Here is a 23,419-nt window from a genome sequence, read left to right on the forward strand (position 1 = left end):
TGAATAGCTAGTGCCTAGGACCAAGACAGAAATGATTCAATTTTGTCTGACTTTGTCCCTTACGGCATCAGCTTCATTAGATTCCAAAACCCATGCTGTGGCTTCTGAGACTGAGTGGAAATGAAAGGTGCAGCTCAGCTATTTGCATATAAAGATGCTATAATTGTTATGACGGATAGTCTGTTTTAGTTTAGCCTGCACTTTAACTGGGACCATTAAATGCTCCGTACTTAGATAAGAGGTAGCTTTATCAATTATTGATCCATGCATAGAGCAGCTCTACAAAGTTTTCATTAGTGCTATGCACAGGGCAAAGATAAAGTTGTAATTCATGGTTGTGAGCAAAGCCCTGTGCATTCTGAGTCCATGTTTAAGCAACAAAGACATTTGGAAGAGGAGGAAGAAGAAGAAACTATTAGGAAGACTGGATAGCATAGGTATTAATAGGATAAAAAAGGTAAACTAGTGATTCAGTCACTGGCCTGGGAGTTGAGAGTGGGGTTCTATTCCTAGTTCTGCCACTCACCTGCTGTGCGAGCTCAGACAAGTCACTTCACCTCCATGTATCCTCGTTCATGTTGTAAGTGGAGCTGGCTGGAAAATGGAAATAACTTCCCATGAAACAATTTGCATTTTTGAAAAAAAACTGCTCTAAGTAAAAAAAAATTTCTGGAGAGGGTTTTCAAGAAAAATTCTCTTTTGAGAGAACCAAACTGGAATTTTTTGGCTTCCCAACTGCCCACCATTGACAAGAGCCTTCCAGCTCAACTGCCAGAAAGCAGCGAGATAGGGTGCTCAGCCTCCCGCAGCTCCAGGAACCAGAGAGGCAGAGAGCCTTGTAGCTGGGGTTGTGGAGTAACACAGAGTCAGGGAGCTCAGCCTGGCAGCCCTCTGGGAAAATGTCTGTCTATTTCATTGGCCACAAGTGAAATTGACAAGAACTTTGCAGGCAGGCAGGCAGCAGGAGCAGCCATTTTGATTTTCCTGGCAGACAATGATTTTTTTTCTGCAAAACTGACATTTTTTTCATGGAGAGAAAGAAGGGAGGGTGAAAGCTCCGTTCCATCTCTTCTGATCATCCCATACTCCTCCAACAATTCCGGAGTGTTTGGACGTTTCAACTCAAAACATCAGCAGCAAAATAGTCCATATGTTGGCTGTGAACACTGAAGACTGCTGATGACCATTTAACCCTCTATTGAGATGAATAGGGAACTGTTCACCCCTCTCAAATCTAGTGTTGCCCAGAACTCCTCCTCAATGGGCCAGACTCATTCAACCCCCCTGAAAAGTCATTACATTTGGAGTCCCAAAAATGCTTGCCCATGTCAACAAAACACTGTTACCTACCCAAAGGAGAAAAGTTCTGTCTAGATACTTATGTGGTCCCCATTGCCATAACAACTGAGTGCTTCATGCAATCAGTGAATTTATCCTAAGATAACTCCTATGAGGTACGGGATGTATTATTGTCCTCATTTTACAGATGGGGAATGAGAAATAGAAACACTTGGATTAGCACAAGGTCAACACAGGAAATCCGTGTCAGAAGAAGGATCAGAATTCAGGTCTTCTTCCAAAACCACATCTTAACCACAATACTTTAATGATTGGGTATCCCAGTACCTTCTTGTTATCTGTCTATTTAGACCAGTGGTTCTCAAAGTTTTGTATTGGTAACCTCTTTCACATAGCAAGACTCTGAGTGTGACACCCCCCCCCCATAAATTAAAAACACATTTTTATATATTTAACACCATTATAAATGCTGGAGGCAAAGCGGGGCTTGGGGTGGAGGGTGACAGCTTGTGACCCCCCCCCCATGTAATAACCCTGAGGGGTTCTGAACCATTGAGGGGTTGAGAACCATTAGTTCTCTGGGACTGTAGTCATGCCTTCGTTTGTGTTTTATATAAAGCAGTGCACACCATGGACACTTAGTAATAAATAATTATTTGTGTGTTGGAAGCATACTGTTTGTGCATCTTTCTTTCTTTTTCCCATGTACATGTTAGGCTGTTTTTAGAATCTTTGAAGTTCTGTAATCAGCAGAGGTGTCCAAGGCCAACACAATATCAGTGCCATAGAATCTATTTCAAACAATCTCCTCTGGAATTCTCTCATCCTTACTGCAGAAGCTGCTGTGTTGGGATCTAGCCAATGATACAGCCATGACTTTGACTCTTGGGGAATTGTTTTAGTACTTGAGTCTCATGGTCTTTCATCAGTGATCGTCTAGTGCAGATGGTACTTCAATATTTTCCACTTTTCAAAATTGATTTCTGGCTACAAGGACTCTGAATGAGCCATCATTTCTTTCTGTCTGAATGCTGCTAAAGCTGAATTTGTTATCTTTTCTCCTCCTCTTAATCCGTTGTTTCAGAAAGACCCAGCATGCTGCGCCCCGTCTGCAAGGTATTGAAACTGAGCTCTAGTGTAAAGTTGGAAATCTCTGGTAGGTGCCTACTTTCTTCGCCTGGACTATAGTGCAAATGTACATGTTTAGGTTCTATTCGGAGCACTGGGGCTGATCAAAATTTTTCAACCTTCATTTTTTCCTGTCAAAACCTGTGGCTTAATCAAAACCAACTTTTTCTGCAGGAAAGTGGAGATTTCAACACATTTTTTCCAGTAGGAAAATTCAAAATGAAAATGTTAATTTTGAAAGTTAGTTCTGAGATGAAACCAAACAAAACAATACAAGCATATCACGGGCTGCAGTGGGGTTTGCCACACTGAAATACTCTCGTGTGGACAATTCCTTACAGAGAGCTCGTGGGATGCATTAATTTCTTGTAGGGTCCCAGTGCTGTATTCAGGGCAGGAAACTATACGTTTTCCTATTGCCAGGCTGGAAGAATTAATCTTTCTTTACCAACCTATGGACAGGATGTACATATACCCCTTATCGTCAGGGTCTTGACTCAGTTGCAATGTCATCCTTTGAAAGATGCTGTTCGTAAAAGGATCACTATGCTGCATTTTGACTTGGTTGTTCTATGTTGATCATCAGTCTCTTTTCAGCTCTTGCAGAGACCTCTTCTGTATCCTCTGGTTTGGAGCCTCACTTTGCTTATTAGCATATCTTCAGAGGCCTTGGAGTGGCCACTTTTACACTGCTAGACATTAGGGAGTCTATGCATACAGCTGCAGTTTCCCATCCCTGATGATATAAAACAGTAGCCTATAGAGAGAAATGCACAGCTTTTAGCAATAATTCTGGGCTCAGAAGAAATGATGTCATGATAACAAATAGTTGTATTAACTCTGTACAAGACTGTGCCTTGGAATTAATCATACTAACCTCCACCTTTTATGAAGAAAATATCCTCACCAAGGTACTGAACAAACATTTACTGATTTCTCCTCGCAGCATCCCAGGTGGTAAGTAATTATTCCTATTTTACAGATGTAGAAAAGGAGAACAGAGAGATTAAGCATCTTGGTCAATGACACACAGTGGCTCAGTGGCAGAGATAGGATTAGAAATGGGGAGTTTCCATGTCCCTCTGCTTTGCTCCAGCCATTACACTATGCTTCCTCTTAGTCAAACAGACTCTGTCTCTTTCTTTCGATGACATTTGGGAGAAGATAACATCTGAAGTGACCTGTCCATAATTTTTACTTACCCTGTACCTTTCATTGTGTGATCTCAAAGCACATTGCAACACTGGACTAAATAACATTGTCACAATCTCACCTCTGCAAGAACTGTGACACAAATGTTAAGTGACTTACCCAAGGATATACAGCAAGTTAGTGCCATGGAATAGAATCTATGCTTGTCCTGTGCCTGAGCCACTTGACCACACTGCCACATTTTAAATCCTTATCGACATGAAGTGCATCCAATTATTTCAGTTCATGCCATAGTGCCCTATGACTTCTGCACATCCAGGTGAAGAAAATGAAAAGTTTGGGAACATACCGTCAGGCAGCAAGTCAAATACTTATTTGTAGAAAACGCTGATGTAAGTTAACATTTCCTTTGTTGTGATGTATAATGAGAATACCGTTCACAACATGGAAGTGTATTCCCAATAAATGGAGCTAGTGGTTATCAAATGCTTCCATTTCACTCCAGCTACTACTCTGCCATGAACAATATTCCTTTAATATTTATAACGTTTCACTGGTGCTAACATTCATATTGCCTCAAAAGTAGAGCTGTCTTTACCAATGTACTATACTAATACTCCCCTACCCAATCCTTCAAAAATATTGACTTTTCAGAATAAAGTGAAAGAGGTCTGGAATTGCATGAATCAATGATTTAGGCATATTTACTGAAATTCTCTTGGGCAAGAGCTGACACATCTAAGCACCTGCTTTTAGAGAGTCTCACCGTACAAGGCACAGTATGATTTGAGTGAATAAAAATGATTCTATCCAGGAAACCAGTGCTGGTCCCAAAAGTGCTTTAGGATCCGATGGGATAAAAGATGCTACGTAAATGTGAAATGAAGATTTACTATCAAACTAGATCCGGTCAGATAGTGTGAATAATTCAGCGCCGCCCAGAGGATTCAGGGGGGCCTGGGGCAAAGCAATTTCGGGGACCCCTTCCATAAGAAAGGAGTTAGTTTTGCCGCCCCAAGCGGCAAATTAAAAAAAAAAGAGAACCCCAAGTCGTGCCACCGAAGAAAGAAGAGGAGAGGAGGACCCCACCGCAGAATGGCCGCAGGAGGCTGAAGCGGTGCGATCAAGGAAGAGAGGGACTGAAAGACCCACCGTCGAATGGCCGCAGGAGGCTGAAGCGGTGCGACTGAGGAAGAGAGGGACTGAAAGACCCGCTGTCGAATGGCCGCAGGAGGCTGAAGCGGTGCGACTGAGGAAGAGAGGGACTGAAAGACCCGCCGCCGAATGGCCGCAGGAGGCTGAAGCGGTGCGACTGAGGAAGAGAGGGACTGAAAGACCCGCCACCGAATGGCCGCAGGAGGCTGAAGCGGTGCGACTGAGGAAGAGAGGGACTGAAAGACCCGCCGCCGAATGGCCGCAGGAGGCTGAAGCGGTGCGACTGAGGAAGAGAGGGACTGAAAGACCCGCCGTCGAATGGCCGCAGGAGGCTGAAGCGGTGCGACTGAGGAAGAGAGGGACTGAAAGACCCACCGCCGAATGGCTGCCGAAATTGCCCCCACCCCTGTCTGTGGGGCCTAGGGCCTGGGGCAAAGTGCCCCACTTGCTCCCACCCCCCATCTGGGCGGCCCTGGAATAATGCACAAATGATATTTTGTTTGCAAGACAAATCATTTCTCCTTCAGTGACTGAGGCACCTTTTTTGTACTGCACAATACATGACTGATCTTTTCCTCCTTTCAAATTAGGGAAGGGTTAATTTTCTTCTTGTCTAGTTACTCTCTGAAAACTATAGATCCCTGCACAGTTTTATGATTGATACATTGTCTCGGCTTAGGAAATTAAAAATAGATAAGAAAAGAAATACGTTTGAAATTCATTTATAAATTATTTAATTTCAAAACTAAGCAACCTATGGAGGATTTTGAATAATGACAGTTTTCTCATTAAATTTAACAGTAGGTAAAAATAATTTGTTACCATTAAGACTAATTACTGTTTGGCTAACTGGTAAGTATTCGGAATATTTAGGGTCTATTCTCCAATCCATTATATGGTCATAACTCTTATAATTTGCAGTGCAAATGAATGTGCACAAAGTCAGGGAAATAGCATCTACAACGTACATACAGTAGCCTCCTTCCACAAGCAGTATCTGTGCTACGTTGAAATCCCTGTGACTAAGTACTGTAGCCCATTAGTGTAAAGTGGCTATAGGCGTGCCTATAGTAAGTGGCTATAGGCGTGCAGAGTGCAGGCCGACAGGAGTTTGAGTGCACAATGAGGGTACCAGCATGCTCAGCAACTTGAAGCAATCCAGAAAAAACATGCTGTATTTCTGAAAGTGCCATGTGGAAGCCTCATTGTTGGAGAGTGGGCCAGCCTGACATTGGGCCATTGAGAGGAGAAAAATAGGGAAGATTCTGGAACAACCATTGTGTGGGGTGCCTAGATTAATGGAGATTCGTGTTTAGCTCAACTGTCAAGGACCTGTGCTTCTGTAGGAGGAGGATCTGAATGATATCCATGCTGTTGCTGGATAATTCCAAGTAACCACTCTCAAAGGTCCAGTGTGTGGCATACTATAGACTAGTAAGTCTAACTTCAGTACTAGGCAAATAGGTTGAAACTATAGTAAAGAACAGAATTATCAGACACATAAATGAATATAATATGCTGGGGGAAGAGTCAACGCGGCTTTTGTAAAGGGAAATCATGCCTCACCAATCTAATTTTTTGATGTTGTCAACAAGCATGTGGACAAGGGGGATCCAGTGGATACAGTGTATTTAGATTGTCAGAAAGCCTTTGACAAGCTCTCAGGCCAAAGGTTCTTAAGCAAAGTAAGCTGTCGTGGGATTAGAGGGAAGGTCCTCTCATGGATCAGTAATTGGTTAAAAGGTCGGAAACAAAAGGTAGACATAAATGTTCAGTTTTCACAATGGAAAGAGGTAAATAGCAGGGTCCCCCAAGGACCCGTACTGGAGCCTGTGCTGTTCAACATGTTCATAAATGATCTGGAAAAAAGGGGTGAACATTGAGGTGGCAAAGTTTGCAGACAATACACAATTACTCAAAGTTGTTAAGTCCATGGCCGAGTGTGAAGAGTTACAAAGGAATCTTACAAAACTGGGTGATTGGGCAACAAAATGGCAGATTAAACTCAGTCTTGATAAATGCAAAGTAATGCACATTGGAAAAAATACTCTTAGCTATGCATACAGTCTGATGGGTTCTAAATTAGCTGTTACTACTCAAAAAAGAGATCTTGGAGTCATTGGGTTAGTTCTCTGAAAACATCTGCTCAATGTGCAGTGGCAGCCAAAAAAGTGAACAGAACGTTCGGAGGGATAGGTAATAAGACAGAAAATATCATAATGCCACTATATAAATCCATAATACGCCCACACCTTGAATACTGTACCATTCTTCCAATTTCAGTAAAGATATATTCGGAATGGAAAAGGGCAACAAAAATGATTGGGGTATGGAAAAGCTTCCTTATGAAGAAAGATGAAAAAGACTTGGAACTGTTCATCTTCAATAAGAGACAGCTAAGCAAGGGAGGGGGATGGAGGGGGGGAGGAATATGATAGTGGTCTATAAAATCATAGATGTTGTGGATAAGGTGAATAGAGAAGTGTTATTTACACTTCACATAACACAAGAGCTAGGTGTCACCCAATGAAATTTAATTGGCAGCAGGTTTAGAACAAAAGGAAGTATTTCTTCACACAGTGCACAGTCAGCCAGTCAAATTCATTGCCAGGGAATGTTGTGAAGGCCAAAAGTATAACTGGATTAAAAAAAAAATTAGATAAGTTCACGGTGGATAGGTCCATCAATGACTATGAGTCAAGATGGTCAGGGATGCAATTCCATGCTCTGGGTGGGAAACTGGAACCTCTGACTGCCAGAACCTGGGACTGGATGAGTGTGTTTGGGTGTGTGGGGTGGATCTCTGGATAATTGCCCTGCATTTTTTCATTCCTTCTGAAGCATTTGTCACTGGCCACTGTCAGCAGACAGGATACTGGGCTAGATGGACCATTGGTCTGACTCAGTATGACCATTCTTACGTTTTTTAACTGTGACGTTGCTAGCTAGCCTAAGGTTGGTAATACTATAGAGTAATATAAGCAAAATAAATAAATCATTTGCCCATTAAAAACAATGATCTAATTCTCTTCTTACTTACACCAATGAACCTTTATTGACTTCAGTGGAATTACTCCAGGTTTACCCAGGTCTTACTGAGATGCGAATCGGGCTTTGTGTTCGGTTAGTGTGAGAAAACCCAAACACTGCAATTTTCTGTGTTCCTGATTCAAAAACAACACCTAGTATTCATGTTATTGGCAGAAAGGGATTATTTTAGCTCCAAGGTCAGCACAAATTTACACTGAATACATTATATTGCAATTGGTTTAGGAAGGATTTTGAAAGCTAACATGTTTGCATATTTTTGCTTCTTTATCTTATGCAGAGTTGGCCTTATACCTAGAAAGGTGCCAGTTGTTTTAATGGGAAATTACCATCCCTCTGAAATGAGGGTTGGAAAGAACTGTGAGTGATGAAAAGGTCTGTTGCTCGTTATTGCAGTCTCATAATCTGCTAACAAACAAAGAAGTTTAAATTGCTGCCTTCTCAACTGGAATCTTTACACGTTAACCATAGAGGGGTATAACTGAAAACCAGCAATTTAACAGCTGCGCAGTACAAACTTCTGCTAGTCACGTGGCCCATGTTATTGTGATTCATTGTGTCAGGCTAGACTTGTCATGGAAAACAGTGCGAATGGTGCATGCTGACATGGTGTGTCACTCAACCTATCTGGAAAATGAACAATGTGTTAAAGTTCCTTCTTATTTTATTAGTCTGTTTTTAAACCAGCTCTTCACTTCGACTGATCGGTTTCCCACTTACCTGTGTGTTTTGTGGGAGTTCATGGAGATTTTTATTCTTTTTTACTCTGTACAGATAAATGTGACTTTACACTATTGCAATTTATTCCTCTTTAATTTATTATTATTTATAGCACTTAGGATCCCCGTCATAGAGCCCATTGTGCGAGGTCCCGTACAAACAGAGAACAAAAAGACAGCCCCTGCCCCAAAAAGCTTACAATTGTCTTCCTCCTGTGTCAGGTTCAATATGATTTACAGACTGGGTCAAATTCTTCCCTGCTGTCACTCCACTTAAGAGTCATCAGGGATGAATTTGGCCTTATATGTTTTCTCAATAGAAATGTGTGTATTTGAGCTAGGGCCATCGCACCCACTTGTAATGACTCTTCCAATGGATACTGATGTAAATTAGCATACAAGGAAGGGAGGCAGGGCTCAAGACAGGCAGTGGAAGAAAGATGAGAGATATATTTTTCCACCTCCATTTGTCGTGAAGATCAAGCCCATTCTTCTTACATGCAACCTTTCTATATTGCAAGCTCTTTGGGGCAGATACTGTGCCTTCCTTGATTAGACACATTCTGGATGCTATTGGAAACAAATAACATTAGATAACGGTGTGTGTGTTTAGTATGGAGTGTGACAAGGTGCTGCTTGTCTGGCACCTCCTCCTGGTCACTCTGGGGATTAGTTCTCAAGGTCAACACTCCTTCTCATGGTCGCATGCCATCCCACCATCGTTCTTTCTGGTCTGCAGCCCCTCTCTCACTCCAGGAACTTCAGCGCCCTCCTCATGATTCAGTCCTCTGGCCAGGTCACTCAGCATTCCCCCCATCCGGGGTATATCAAAGTCTTTCGTTCAGCAGTCCTAGGCAGTCTTCCATTCACTGCCTCAGATGCCATTCCTTCTGTGGCTGGTAGGGAACCCAGGCCCGCTCTCTACTCCGGGTTCCAGTTCATGAACCCTCAATACAGCTGTTCGGGTTTTACTCTCCCACTGCTCCTTCCCTGGACTGCTTCTTACTCTTCTAGTTCCCATCCTTTCTCTCTGCTGCAAACTCTCCTCCCTCTTCCCAGGTAGTGACTGCTGCCCCCAGGGTCTTTTGCCAGCTTTCTGGCTTTATAGGCCCCATCTCTTCCTTCACAGTTGAGCCTGCTTGCAATCAATCCTTGCTCCTTGGCTCTTCCTCCAGGTGTAGGCTGTGGACTTAACAGGCCTACTTGGCCACCTTAACCCCTTCCAGTCCTGTGTGGGCTGGACACCCCATTACATGGAGTTATTGAGGCACAATAAACACAGAAACAAGGGCATTTTCTTAATATTTTATTGAGGGTTTTCAACTGAGCCAAGAGGCTCAATGGGCACAGAAATTACATATCAGAACGTATAAGAAAAATGCCATAATGCCATCTTTACATAATTTCTTTATAGAATATAAGATATTTCATCTTTTGTCAGGATCAATAAGAGCTATTGTATATTAAGTTAACAAAAGTGCTGCTAAAGTTGTAACAGCAGAAGTGTGTCAGCAAAGATTGTATCTGGGTGAAAAGAGAGTTGTCTGGGAGATGGATCAAGAAAATCAGAGCTTGGAGGAATGTAGTTTTAATTCAGCCTACAACACTGACTCACTTTGTAACCCCAGGCAATCATTTGGCCTCCTTGGGTCGGATTCAGCTTATCTGCCTAATTGGGAAACAGCAGGACTTTATCAAAAACCAGATTTTTGCATCAGAATTGTTTTCCTGGGGAATTAAGATTTCCAATCAGGCCTCTAACTTTCCAAAAAGCCTCTCTTGCTTTAGGAGATGAATAGTTTGGAATGTTCTCCAAAGCCTGAAAGGAAAAAGGATATAGAGGAAAGATTCTAATCATACCCTACTATTCAAAGAAAGGGGAAACAGCAGCTAAAGTAACTGACTGGCTGGCATAATTAGGCAACATACACCTCCTGAAATATTAAAAGAGAGCTTGAGGCATAGATCAGCTATAGGACTATTGAGTAGTAACCCATCCCTCCTGACATGTCCCCTCACCCTGACATTTCCTGAAGCAAAGCACCATCCAACAGACATTGAAATGGTTGGGGTGTGCGTGATGGGGTGTGCATATCCTGCACTGAGCAAGAAAGGGTAAACCCCACAATATGGGTGACAGAAGTCCCGCCCCTCAGACCATGCTAGGCAGGTTCCAGCTGCTGCCTTAGTATAAACAGCTCATTCTAGGCTAACCACCGAGGAGCGGGGATGCTTGCTGGAAGCTCCAGGCCACTACAGACACTGACTGAGGGAACCAGAGAACCCAGAGACCAGACTGGAGACCTGCTACCTTCAGACAACCGCTGAGAGTCAGACTTCCAGGGAGCTACCCCTGACAGGGACTCCGATGATTTATGGACTGCTACCACAGGAGATGCTGTAGGAAGTGGCCCGGGGAGGTGGAGGGAGTGGTGCCTCCTACCGAGCAAGGTCAGCATGTTGCGGTAGGATTCCCCACTGACTGGTCGTGACAACACCCGTTGCTGACAGGGCCTGTGGAAAGGGAGGGCCCCGATCTCCCTACCCTGGCTGCCACCAACCCCTAGGTGGTGGCCCCTTCCCTGACTCTAGCCACTAAGCCACACAGCCCTGACCCCAACGGCAGTTGCATAGACTCCGGATGCTAGGCTATACAGCTCTGACCCCAAAGGTAGTTCTATTGACTCTGGCTATTGGGCCGAACTGCCCTGAGACCCCATAAGAACATAAGAATGGCCATACTGGGTCAGACCAAAGGTCCATCCAGCCCAGTATCCTGTCTACCCACAGTGGCCAATGCCAGGTGCCCCAGAGGGAGTGAACCTAACAGGTAATGATCAAGTGATCTCTCTCCTGCCATCCGTCTCCACCCTCTGACACACAGAGGCTAGGTTTCAGAGTAACAGCTGTGTTAGTCTGTATTTGCAAAAAGAAAAGGAGTACTTGTGGCACCTTAGAGACGAACCAATTTATTTGAGCATAAGCTTTCGTGAGCTACAGCTGGACACCATTCCTTATCCATCCTGGCTAATAGCCATTAATGGACTTAACCTCCATGAATTTATCCAGTTCTCTTTTAAACCCTGTTTAAACCCCAAGGACAGTTGCATTGACTCTGGCTATTAAGCTACGCAGCCCTGACTCTAATGGCAGCTGTGTTGACTCTGGCCATTAGCCATGCAGCCCTGTACCTGAGGACTGCCATATTGACTCCCACCCCTGGGCCGTGCTGCTTTCAACATAAGGACAGTCTGGTAGATTGCAACCATGGTGGTATCACAACCCCGCCCGACCCCAAAGGATGACAGGGTGTGTATACCACGTGACAGTGTGGAATACTGAGGTTCTCAACTGGAAAATAGTGGGGGCGGGGGAAGAAACTGAAATTAGATTTTGTGTTGGTTCTGGCTGCCAGCAATACACATACACACTGTATATAAAGGGCACCAGGAAACCTTAGATGTGTTGGCAACATTTATCTGAGGAATTATTATTTTATTTTATTTGTATTACTGTAGCACTTTGGAGTCCTACTCCTGAGACAGTTCTTTATCTGAGATATCATATTGGGTTTATGATGAAATATCCTTCACTAGACTGTGTTACAGGCAGCTTGCTGAATTATAGGACTGAGCCCCTAACACAACCAACTAACGTAGGGAATGCTAGTGCTGATTTATGATAGTTACTTACGCAAAGCTTGGTACCAATATGTAAGGCATGAAATGCTTCTGAAGGCAAATTAAATGAGCTCAAAGCAGCAACACCTGAAGTTGCTGTAGAAGTTCAGGCCTCCTGCAAAATGTTCTATAGGAAGTTACAGGCTGGGTGCTGATCCATTTCTCTGTAGCTTTGAAGGTGGTGAGGACCAGTTATCCATGAAAACCAAGAGTTAGACAAAGCAGTCAACGCATTTTCGATTTTAATCTCATAACAGAGCTCACTGATTTCCAGCGAGGTAATATTGCTAGGGCAGTGGTCCCCAAATTTTTCATGTCATGCCCTTACCCCTGTCAGTGTCCACCTCCCCCTGCCTGGGAGCCACAGTCAGGAGCCAGAGCTGGGAGCAGCACAGACAGGGGTAAGGGGGCTGTGGCTGGGCCGGGAACCAGGGGCAGGACTGGAGCCGGGAGAGGAGCTGGGGCTGCAGTTGGGCTGGAGTAGAACTGTGGGCAGAGCAGGGCTGCATGTCACTCCTTCCCTGCCCCTGGCAAGGGCTGGCCTGTGCCCCACCATGCCTCCCCAAATGTTCAAACTGTGGGGCATGGCCCCCTGGGGACCACTGAGATAGGGAGAGGGGCATTTCCTTCATTCTCCCAAGATTCTGTAGAAGTCCATCCAGCCAGGTGTCTCAATGGGAACTGAAGAGTAAGGCCTTTATCTTCGAATAGGTCTGCAGGAGTCCATGAGAAGCTTGGGCTGAAGTACTTCAACTAGCGGGAATCAGTGCAAAACAGAAGTAGGGGCAGAGGAGAGAAAATGCAGAGAAACAACCCTCCCATGGATAATACCATCTACCAAGAGAATAGTGCTCTCAGAAATCAGTGTTACATACTTAGTTTCCTATAGAAGGAACCTTCTTGGGATAGCTAGCTTACAACCAGAGGCGGATTAAGGTTTCCTAGGGCCCTGAACCAGAGCAAGTGGGGGCCCCTCCACACCCCTTTCACCTGTGGTCCTGCCCCATTCAGCCCCCTCTGCCTGTGGCCCTGCCCACACCCACACCCCTTTCTGCCCCTTTCCCAGGGCGCTGCCTCTGTTCCACTTAGGGTCCCTCCCATTCTGCTCCCCACTGCAGCCCTGCAACCCATTTACTACTTTCTGCCCCATCTCCCCTGTGGCCCCAAGACTGGAGAAGCTCTGTCCCCCCAGCCCTGAGGCCGTAGCAGATAGTGAGAGCTCATCCAGTCCTGGGGCTGGAGCAGGGATCCTGGTGATGGGGCTTCCCCTGCTACCCGCCCCAGCGCTTCTGCCGGGGACAGGGTTAGGAGACACTGGGGGCTTCCCCTGCGGCTTCTGTTGGTGTTAGGGGGCGTGGGGGCTTCCCGTGCTGGCCCCTGGCTTCTGCCAGCTGGAGTGGAGTCGGGGGCACGGGGGCTTCCCTCACCCTGCCCACTCAGCGCTGCTGCTGGGGAGCAGGGTTGAGATGTGGGAGTTTTCCACCTGGCAGCTGGGACTCTGGGGTCCCCAAGTTGGCTGGGGCACCTGGGCATGGGCCCCAAGGCCCAGTGGCTAATCTGCCACAGCTTACAATAAACAAAACAGGGCTGTTCAACAGCAGCAACAGAAGCAAAACAATTCTAGTGACAGAGTAACGTAAGTCAAATCTAGTCCTGATTGCAAGCTGGTTAAAGGGACTGAGGGAATGATCTGTCCAAGCATTCCTGTATCCTACAATCCCTAGATCCGATACTCAACCTGAGCTGCACTAGATTGTGACTCAGAATAATTATATGTGGAAGAAAAGTTGCTTAAATTTATTATAGTCCAATCTAACCTCTGTCCCCCAAGTACCAGACAATGAACACGGGGAATTTATCCCCATGGGGATGGGGGTAGTAGGGATTTTATGACTGGCTGATGGGGGTCATATTAAATGAGTGCAGTAAATGGTAATCACTTGAGAGCTGCTGAGATGGAAATTGAGACTACTGAAAGCAGGAGGGAGTTGGTAAACAACACTCACACTGTGAAAGGAGCTCAATCTCTCACTATTTAGCTCACTTATTAAGTGACAGGAAGTAGGTTCAAAGTCACCCTTTGATTATTTTCCTAGTGTGTGTGGGGGGGGGGGAGTAGGTTTTTCTCACTTTTACTTTTTACTTTGTGCTGCCCATCTCCAATATTTTTCCCATTGGCAAAAATTTAAAAAATAAGTGAGATCTTTTCCTATATAAATTAAATGATAGTTGAAATCATTTTGAAGCTTTTCATAAAAAATGAAATTTTTAAATCTTTTAGAAAACGGACAGAAAAAGAGACTTGTTTTGGCTGACACCATAACCTGTCCTCATCCCTAATCTAGCAGTAAAAGGTGTAACATAATCCAATGGCTGGAAGATGAAGCTAGACAAATTCAAACCTGAAATGAGACATATCTTTTTGACAGGGAGGGTAATTAACCATTGGAAAAATTTACCAAAGGTCATGGTGGATTCTCCATCACTGGTAATTTTGAAATCAAGATTGGAAGCTTTTCTAAAAGATCTGCTCTAGGAATTATTTTGGGGAAGTTCTATGGCCTGTGTTGTACAAGAGGTGAGACTAGGTGATCACAATGGTACCATCTGGCTTTGGACTCTGAATCTATTAATCCTTCCTCTAATCCAGTGTTTCTCAACCTTTTCCAATGGGAAACCCCTTATTTGAAGTAAAAAATTTCATGAGGACCTTAAAATGACTATAAAAATAAAAGTAAAAAAATAATTGTATCTACCTTTTCACACCTGGTGTCTTCTGTCTACCTGTAACCTTCAGTAGCACATAGATGGTTGTGTTCAGTTGCACATGCAATTGGGCAGTTTTAGTGACTTCTTCCTGCCAAGAGACAGTCTGATTCTTTGTGTAGGGTTCTAGTCCCATGCCCTGAGGATGGTGTTTAACTCACTTCTCACTTTAGCTCACCCATCTGTACAAGGAGGATAATAATGCTCATCCAGTTTTGTAAAACACGTTGAGATGGACTGATGAAAGCTGCTATCTTGACCTCTGAATGTCTATACTGTGAAGATTGTGCTGGCATAGACCTGTAGCGTAGACATAGCCTATACCAACAGAAGGAGTGTTTTTGTCGGTGTAGGACCATAATTTTCCTGAACCATGTTAGCTATGTTGACACCAGCCTATTCCACTGACACAGCTGGGTCTGCACTGCATAATGGAACTAGGCTACTATGATCAGTAAGTAGTGTATTTGTAGGAATCAGAAATGTAAAGCAGAGAGCAGGAGGCATAACTGGAGGTGATATATTGGACAAAGTTCTTGAGACAGGGGAGTGGAAACAGCAAGTTACACAGTGAAAAGTGTGGGTTTGTTGGCATAGCTCCGTCCGTCAGGGGTGTGGTTTGTTCTAGCCAAGCCAATATAATTTTTCAGAATAGGCCAACCAAGCCTAGTAAATTTGTGACTTCCCCTCAGCCTCCTTCAGCTAAATGTATTAATGGCTGAAAAAGGCCATCTCCCTCTTTTGTCTCCTTCCTGAACACAGGCTTTCCCCTCGCTCTGCTGTTTGTCACCTTGGTAGCATCCTTGAATTCTCTTCCTCCTGTCTCTTGTGTCTGCAAATCTACTTTATCACCATGTCTGTAAGACTATGGCCTTGACTGATGAGATATTCAACCCCCTTGCTTTGACTATGGGAACTCCCTTCTGCTTATTTGCAGTACAGTAGTGCCTTGAGGCCCCAGCTGAGTGTGCAGCTCAATTTTGCACAGACGTATAGAAAGAGACGGTCCCTTCCCCAAAACACTTATAATCTAAATAGCCAACACAGCCAAAGACTGGGAGGGGAAACAGCATACAGAGAATTGCAATGATTTGCCCTAGGTAACCATCAGTGGCTGTGCTGGGAATAGAACCCAGGTCAAGTCCAGAACTGCATGCACTAAACGACATTGATTTCTCAACTCCCAGCCCTAGAGATGCCATCATGTGCAGAGTGTCAGCACCTGTCTTATCACACACGAGTACACAACTGCAAGTACATCACCCTATGCGTCACGCCACAGATTCTCTCTTCTATTCAGGATACAGATCAAAATTGCCCTCTTGTTTTTAAAACTCTGCATAGACTTGCTCCTGCCTCTCTCATGGATTTTGTCTCTCTTTGCCCCCTCCTGTTTGTCCTCCCAAAATTTCCTAACCACCAGTGTAAGAACCTTCTCCTTTGCAGCTCCCGCCAACTAGAACAGCCCTCCTGGAGCTCTCTGCCTCATTCATTCTCCATTTCATTTTAGTTCTCAGCAGAACCCATCTCTTTTCTCAGTTGCATACACCTCTAAATTTCTTTTTCCACATAATTATTCATTATTTAATTCTATAATCAGATTATTTCTTGCTGCAAGGCACTTTGAGATATGGTTTTCATGACAGATGCTATCCAAAATGAATTTCTATTGATCTAGCACTGTGAGGATGACCCATTGATTCCAATGTTCTCTGTATTATTCTCTGTCTAGTCCCTTCTCTAAACACCCTAACATCTTATTCACTTTCTTGATTGCTGTTGCACACTGAGTAGATATTTTCACTGAGCTGTCCACAATGATGACTTTGTTTTTTTCCTTGGAGGTTGCAACTAATTCAGGGCCCTTCAGCGTTTACAAGTAGTTTTGCACCGTTCCTTACAAACTACATGTTTAGGCTGAATTTCATGTGGATATCACGCTGCCCAGTTACTCTGTTTGGTTAAGGCTGTCTGGAATGCCTCACAAACCTCTCTAGTCTCGACTATCTTAAAGAATTTTGTTTCCTCAGCATATTTTGCCACCTTCCACTTTTCAGGTTAATAAATCTATACTGTGAATTATGCATTTGTCATGAAGTAGCATTGTTTGGCTGCTGTTCCCCTGGAATGCAAATGAGATGTGTATCTCAGGAAGCAAAGTCAGTGAGCAAATTTTTAGCTTACAGATATACATTCTCTCAATGACACTGGTCCTATTTACTGATCCCTAAGGCACCTAACTTAACCACTTTTTAATTGCCTTTTAAACTTTGCAGTCCTTACAATCATCAAAATACTTGGTTGTTTTGATCTGTATTTCATCTGTAGATCTTCTAGCACTTTGAGGGGAAGAGAAGCCTCACAAGATCCCTGCAATATAGGAATAATACTGTATTTATTTCCATTTTACAGGTGGGAATCTGAGTCACAGAAAGACAGTGACTTTCTCAACAGAACCCAGGAGTACTGACTTTTAGTTCTCTTCATTAACTACTAGGCACACTGCTTCCCAGGAGATACTCTGACTGCTACCTCTGAGTGTCAATCCTATGCATTAGGGGAGCCAGTGTGGCCAATGGGTAGTTCACTAAACCGTAACTCAGGACACTTGGGTTCTATTCCTGGCTCACTGGCCTACTAAGTGTCCTTGGGCAAGTCACTTCACCTCTTTGGACCTCTCTAAAATGGGGATACTGATACTTTGTAAATCACTTTGAGATCTACTGAGCACAAAAGCACAATTATTTGGGGAACGTTCTATGGCCTGTGCTATACAGGCAGTCCGATTACATGAGCACAATCGTCCCTTCTGGCCTTGGAATCTATGAATCTACATAGAAAAGCATAAGACGTTATTATTATTATTATTTATTATTTTATTTGTTATTTTTTTGCCGCTTCTGTCTATGCCTAAATTACTCCTGGACCTCATGGTACTGTAGCCCCCAGACATTTTGCAAAATTCCCATGAGTGACATGCATTTCCTTTTGCTAATAGCATAGGTCCAGCTTTTCAAAAATGGTCAGACCCTTGTGCATGGTATACCTGACCTGTGTGCTTGCAACACCCATTGTGTACAAGCAAATATGAGGCATCTAAACATGTGCATTGTCAAATCCTGAGCTTGAGTTCTTTCAGTGTTTCATTTTGCTCTCCCTGGAAAACACATTTCTCTCTTTGGCAGTAGAGCATCTTCCTCCCTCGTGGACAGTGAAGCAAAAAGTTAATTTAATTTTTCTGTAATGCCTGCCATCCAGTTCCCACTCTTCTATCACTGGGAGACTCTACTGAGACCTTCAGTGACTTCTCCCTTACACAGCTGAAAGAACGGTCCATTATTTATCTTAACTTCTTGTGTGATCTTCACTTCATTCTTTACTTGCTTGTCTTTTATTTTGTTGTTGCTTCCTTCAGCTCATTCTGTAAACTTCCCCCATCCTCCTCAGTATAATACCTGATGTTTTTTATGACTTTAACAAAAAGTAATCAAAGGTAAGAATATAAAAGTTGAATTTGCTGCAGTTCATTTAGTAGGCGCACAAGAACATTTGATTGTTTTTTGTGGTGCAGTCAACTTCTCATTTCCTTTCTAAATTATTTTCTAATATAGCTGTTCTCTAACATGCGGAGTTTGGCTTGGTGGAAGTCTGGTAGCAGTACTAAGAGACCTGTAAATACATGAGATTTCTATGTTAAGGTGCTTCAGAGAAGAGCCACAAGAATGATTAAAGGATTAGAAAACATGCCTTATAGTGATAGTTTCAAAGAGCTCAATCTATTATCTTAACATATAGAAGTTTAAGGGGTGACTTGATTACAGTCTATAAGTATCTACATGAGAAACAAATTTATAATAATAGGCTCTTCAATCTAGCAGAGAAAGGTATAACATGATCCAGTGGCTGGAAGTTGAAGCTAGACAAATTCAGACTGGAAATAAGCTGTGAATCTGTAAGGAGGAGAGTAACTAACCACTGTAACAATTTCCCAAGGGTCATGGTGAATTCTCCATCACTGACATTTTGTAAATCAAAATGGGATGTTTTTCTAAAAGATCTGCTCTAGGAATTTTTTTGGGGAAGTTCTATGGCCTGTGTTGGGCTGTTGCAGACTAGATGATTAGGCACTGACTCCATGGGTACTTCAGGGCTGGTGCACCCATGGGGAAAAATTTGCTGGTGCTCCATCCCCACCGGCAGCCAAGCTCCCCCTGCCTTGCCTCCTTCTCCCCCTGCCACTGTGCGCTGTGTTCCCGCTCCTCCCACTCCCTCCCAGCACTTCCCGCCCCCCTCCGCCGCCTAACAGCTGTTTGACGGCACGTAGGACTTTCTGGGAGGGAGAGGGTGGAGCAGGGACAGGGCACGCTCAGGGGAGGGAGGCTGAGAAGAGGCAGGGTGTGGGAGGGACTTGGGGGAAGGGGTGAATGGGGGTTGGGTGAGAGAGGTACAGGGGTGGGGCCAGGGACGGGGAGGGGGGTCAAGCACCCACTGGGCAGAGGGGAAGTCGGCGCCTATGCTAGATGATCACAATGGATTCACCTAGCCTTGGAATCTATGAATCAGCTGACACAACCAGTGCAGTTATTACCCTACCCCAGCAGTTTACCCCAATTTGACCAGTCACGGAAGTCAGAGGATTCAAGAAACCACTAGGGTCATCCCATTATAACCTTCTCAGTGATTTTGCACAAAAATTGGAGAGACTGGAGCCAGACTGTCTGCATCAGGAGTTGGTTTCTTAAGCAGTCATCCCACAATGACTTCTTTAAGGATCACTGGTATGCTGTTGTCTCACCTCCCACAGGAAAATATTAACAACGTTTATCAACAGTGGACTAGTCCTTCATTGCAGGCCTTCACCAGCCAGGAAGGTTGTAGAAAGAAGCTGTCCTAGCTCCTGCCTAGCTTCCGTGTGGCATACTGGCTGATGCTCAAACAGAGAAGCCACAGCAGCAGCCATCTCAGACTGAATCCAAGCAATTTTGTCATAGAAGGCACCCGGCATGCCTTAGTACTTCTTCAGACTGTACTAACCCCACAATCATATTTACATGTGGAGTCTGATAAGTCTGCTCATGGTGGTGCCAGTAACAGCAGCCAGTGCCTTGCTCCACGGCTCCCACCTTTCCCACTGCAAATGCCTCACTCCCAAGTGCAGCTACTTTTGCATGGAACCCCAGCAGAAGGCTATTTGCAGGATCCCAGGCTTCTTTCTTTCCATACAGACTACAGGCCATTCCCACAAGGGAGTGGAGGGGCACATACACACACTGAGATGACATTTTGGCCCAAGGTGTGGAATGTTGAAGTGCTTCTTTCCCCTAGTACGTCAAATGCAATTGTGGTTTGCCCTGCCACCTTCTAGTGAAGGCCTTGGGCAACCAGAGTCCTGGTTTGTAGTGTAAGTACGTGATATAACAATTATTTTAGCTTGCATTTAATTGCTGTATAAATAATACTTAATTCGTGATATTGAGGAACCTGCAATATTAGGCTTCCACCACAATTTTGATTTTAATTAGCTCTGTCTGTCAGCCCTGCCATGCACGGCGCTTCAGCTGTCAGCCCTGCCATGCGCAGGATTCCCGGGGCTTCTGCTGTCAGCCCTGCAGTGTTGGGGCTCTTGCTGTCAGCAATAATTAATAAAAGTCCATTATTACTTTTCTGCAATTTTTCATGTCTTGTCCACAACTCAGCCTCAATTATTTGGTAATCATTCCGTGATTCAAGTAGGGCCTTATGTATAAACCTTTAACTACTTAATAAAAGGCCTCTTGGTGACTAGCAACTAGATGGATATCATCTTACAAAGTTTCTGAAGCAAGAAGTTGGAACCTGAGCCTGAAGAAAATCACTTATTTACTTGAGAAACTAAGAAATCCCAAATGCTAATGAGCTTGAGCCATATTTTCTGTGTGGGGGAAAAAAATCACGTTTGTTATTCATGGGTCCAAAATAAAGATGTTATTCATTGATACATAGAAATCTCTTTTGTGTTAGATGACCTTTCTAGCATGTCAGAGTCAATGAAGACATTTTCAAATGTCTTAAAAGAGTTTATTGAACTTTTTATACAGTGAGCATTGGTGGGTAAACTGCTGGGACAGTTTTGTCATTATATACATTAAAGTTTATTTTACTACTTCTTCCCTATGGTTACATTCCATTTAAGAAGTTGTATGTTTTATATTTTGATTACACATGTGAATGTTTTACTTTAACATGGACACTTCCTGTAGCCAATTATTTCTGCTATAAAATTGGGGATCATTAGCTAGAGAACAGAAGGGCCGGAGAGCATCAGGTGTTGTTTGTTAATGAGAAGCTGGGTGGCTAAAGTTATTGATCTCCATTACAACTTATGTGTTACAAGATTACTTTTAAAAAAATTGTACTCCTGAGAATAAGGCAGCCTTGCTAAATTTTCCTGAAAGTTTGCCAACCCAGCTACACTATCTACTCAAATACCATTTGCTATGATGATTGATAATAATTGGGGGGGAAATGTGTTTGCTGGCCAAATAAAATTACTCACACAAGGGCAGGTTACAGAATAAATGCAGACTAGTTTTATGTTACTTTTTTGTGTAATGTTGGGTCAGATCCTTGACTGGTGTAAGTGGCCTAGCTCCTTTGACGTCAATAGTTAAGCTGAATTATATCAGCTGTGTGGCTGGCCAATTGTCATTCTTGATCTGAGTATGAGCTTTGCATTCACTATCATTACACCTTCAGCCCCACTGCATCTGCACCATTATACTGATCATCAGATTTCTTTGGTTACTTTTCCAAAGAATTGGAAATAATTCTGTTAAAATTTTGCTCAAAGTCAATTGGGCTCCGTGGGTGAAAGCCTGGCTCTATTGAAGGCGATGGCAAAACTCCTGCTGGCCTCAGTGGAGCCTGGATGTCACCCTAGCTCCCTACAAAGGTCCGCCCATGCAGATCTGATTGTAGGAATGGAGTCTTGGTGTGCAGCTAACACATATGATGGGGAAAGGGGTGAGGAGGGATGGTCCTGTGTCTGAAATGCAGGGCAAGTCAGAAAGCAGCTGTTGTCTCTTTCCGCATTAGTTATTTGTACTGTGTTGGCACAAAGAGGCCCCAGTTGGCACAAAGAGGCTCAGAGGCTCACTGTGCTAGGCCTGGTACACACATATAATAAAAAAGAGAAGTTTCAAAAGACCCAAAGAGCTTACAATTGAGAGTAAGGTGAGACAACAAGTGTAGGAAATTGAGCACATGGTAGAGGGAGCAGAGAGAAGTGAAAAAAAATCACATTTGGTGGCTAAGCAGCACTCGTGAGGTTCTGTCCTCACCTCTGGTACAGAGACTTCCTGAGTGACCATGGCAAAGTCACTTTGTGATGCTCCCCCAGGGTTATGAGGCACCTCACCTTTACCTATCCATAGCGTGAAGCAGCCTTGGCCGTGCCTGTTATAGCCCACCTACCTAATGCCAACAGCCTCTGGCAACACAAGTACTGCCATCCAGGGCTCTGCTGACCTTGCTAGTGACAGGAACACTCCAACCCCTGACTCCTCACACCACTCTGTGCAGCAGCCAGCCTTTAACCTCTAGACACTCACAGAAATGACCAGGGAAGTTTTCCCCAAACGAACAGTTCACACACTAGCTTATTTGATTCAGCTGAGGCCCAGCCCCTATATAACATCACAGCACTGAGATACATCTACAGTGAAAATCAAAGGCTAAGATTTAAGAGATAGTGAGTAAGGCTCGTGATAAAAACAGAAATGGTTACCTATAAAACAAAGAGTATCACACACTTCCTAGAATCTGAGCCTCCCTTTAACTGGCTAACCCCTTGTCTAACGTACTTTAGATCACCTTAAGCAATCTCCCCGCATTGCCAACCAACATGTCTGGGAGCCCTATTTCATGAATGCAAAAAGCGCTGTCCCTTTTGCTTCTTTGGTGAAGGATAAAGAGATGTCCTTTTGCCTTCTTCTTATAGCCCCAAAATTCATTGTTTTGCCTCTCAAGTCAGGATGACCACCTCCTCCCTCCCTCCAATTTATTTCCTGGTGTGCAGACTCCATGTTGCCTTCACATCCTCATGTTGACTTCCTGTGCAAACAGGGTGGTGATGATGTGTATAAGAAAGGTAACCATTTACCAGTATATCACTGTTGTTACCACTGTTACACAATTTCCATAAACCTTGTACAAAGTATTTGATGTAAGGTATTACTAGAAAGTTATGAATTGCTAAGTATGAGTATCCTGTGTATATGTACATATCATCTTTGTATCTAAAATTATGAATATTGGCTATGTATTTATATCTCCAGCATGTGTTCTGTTCCTGGGGACACCCGCCTGATAGATTTACGGCAAGGCTAAACAGCTACGTGTTGATAGCCCATTAAGGATACTCCACTCTCACAAGGGGCCAATGAAGAAACTCATCCTGTCCGGATAACTCTTCCTGTGGATCCCTCAGACAGC

The sequence above is a fragment of the Eretmochelys imbricata genome, chromosome 2 (assembly GCF_965152235.1).
Source record: "Eretmochelys imbricata isolate rEreImb1 chromosome 2, rEreImb1.hap1, whole genome shotgun sequence".
Lineage (NCBI taxonomy): Eukaryota > Metazoa > Chordata > Testudines > Cheloniidae > Eretmochelys > Eretmochelys imbricata.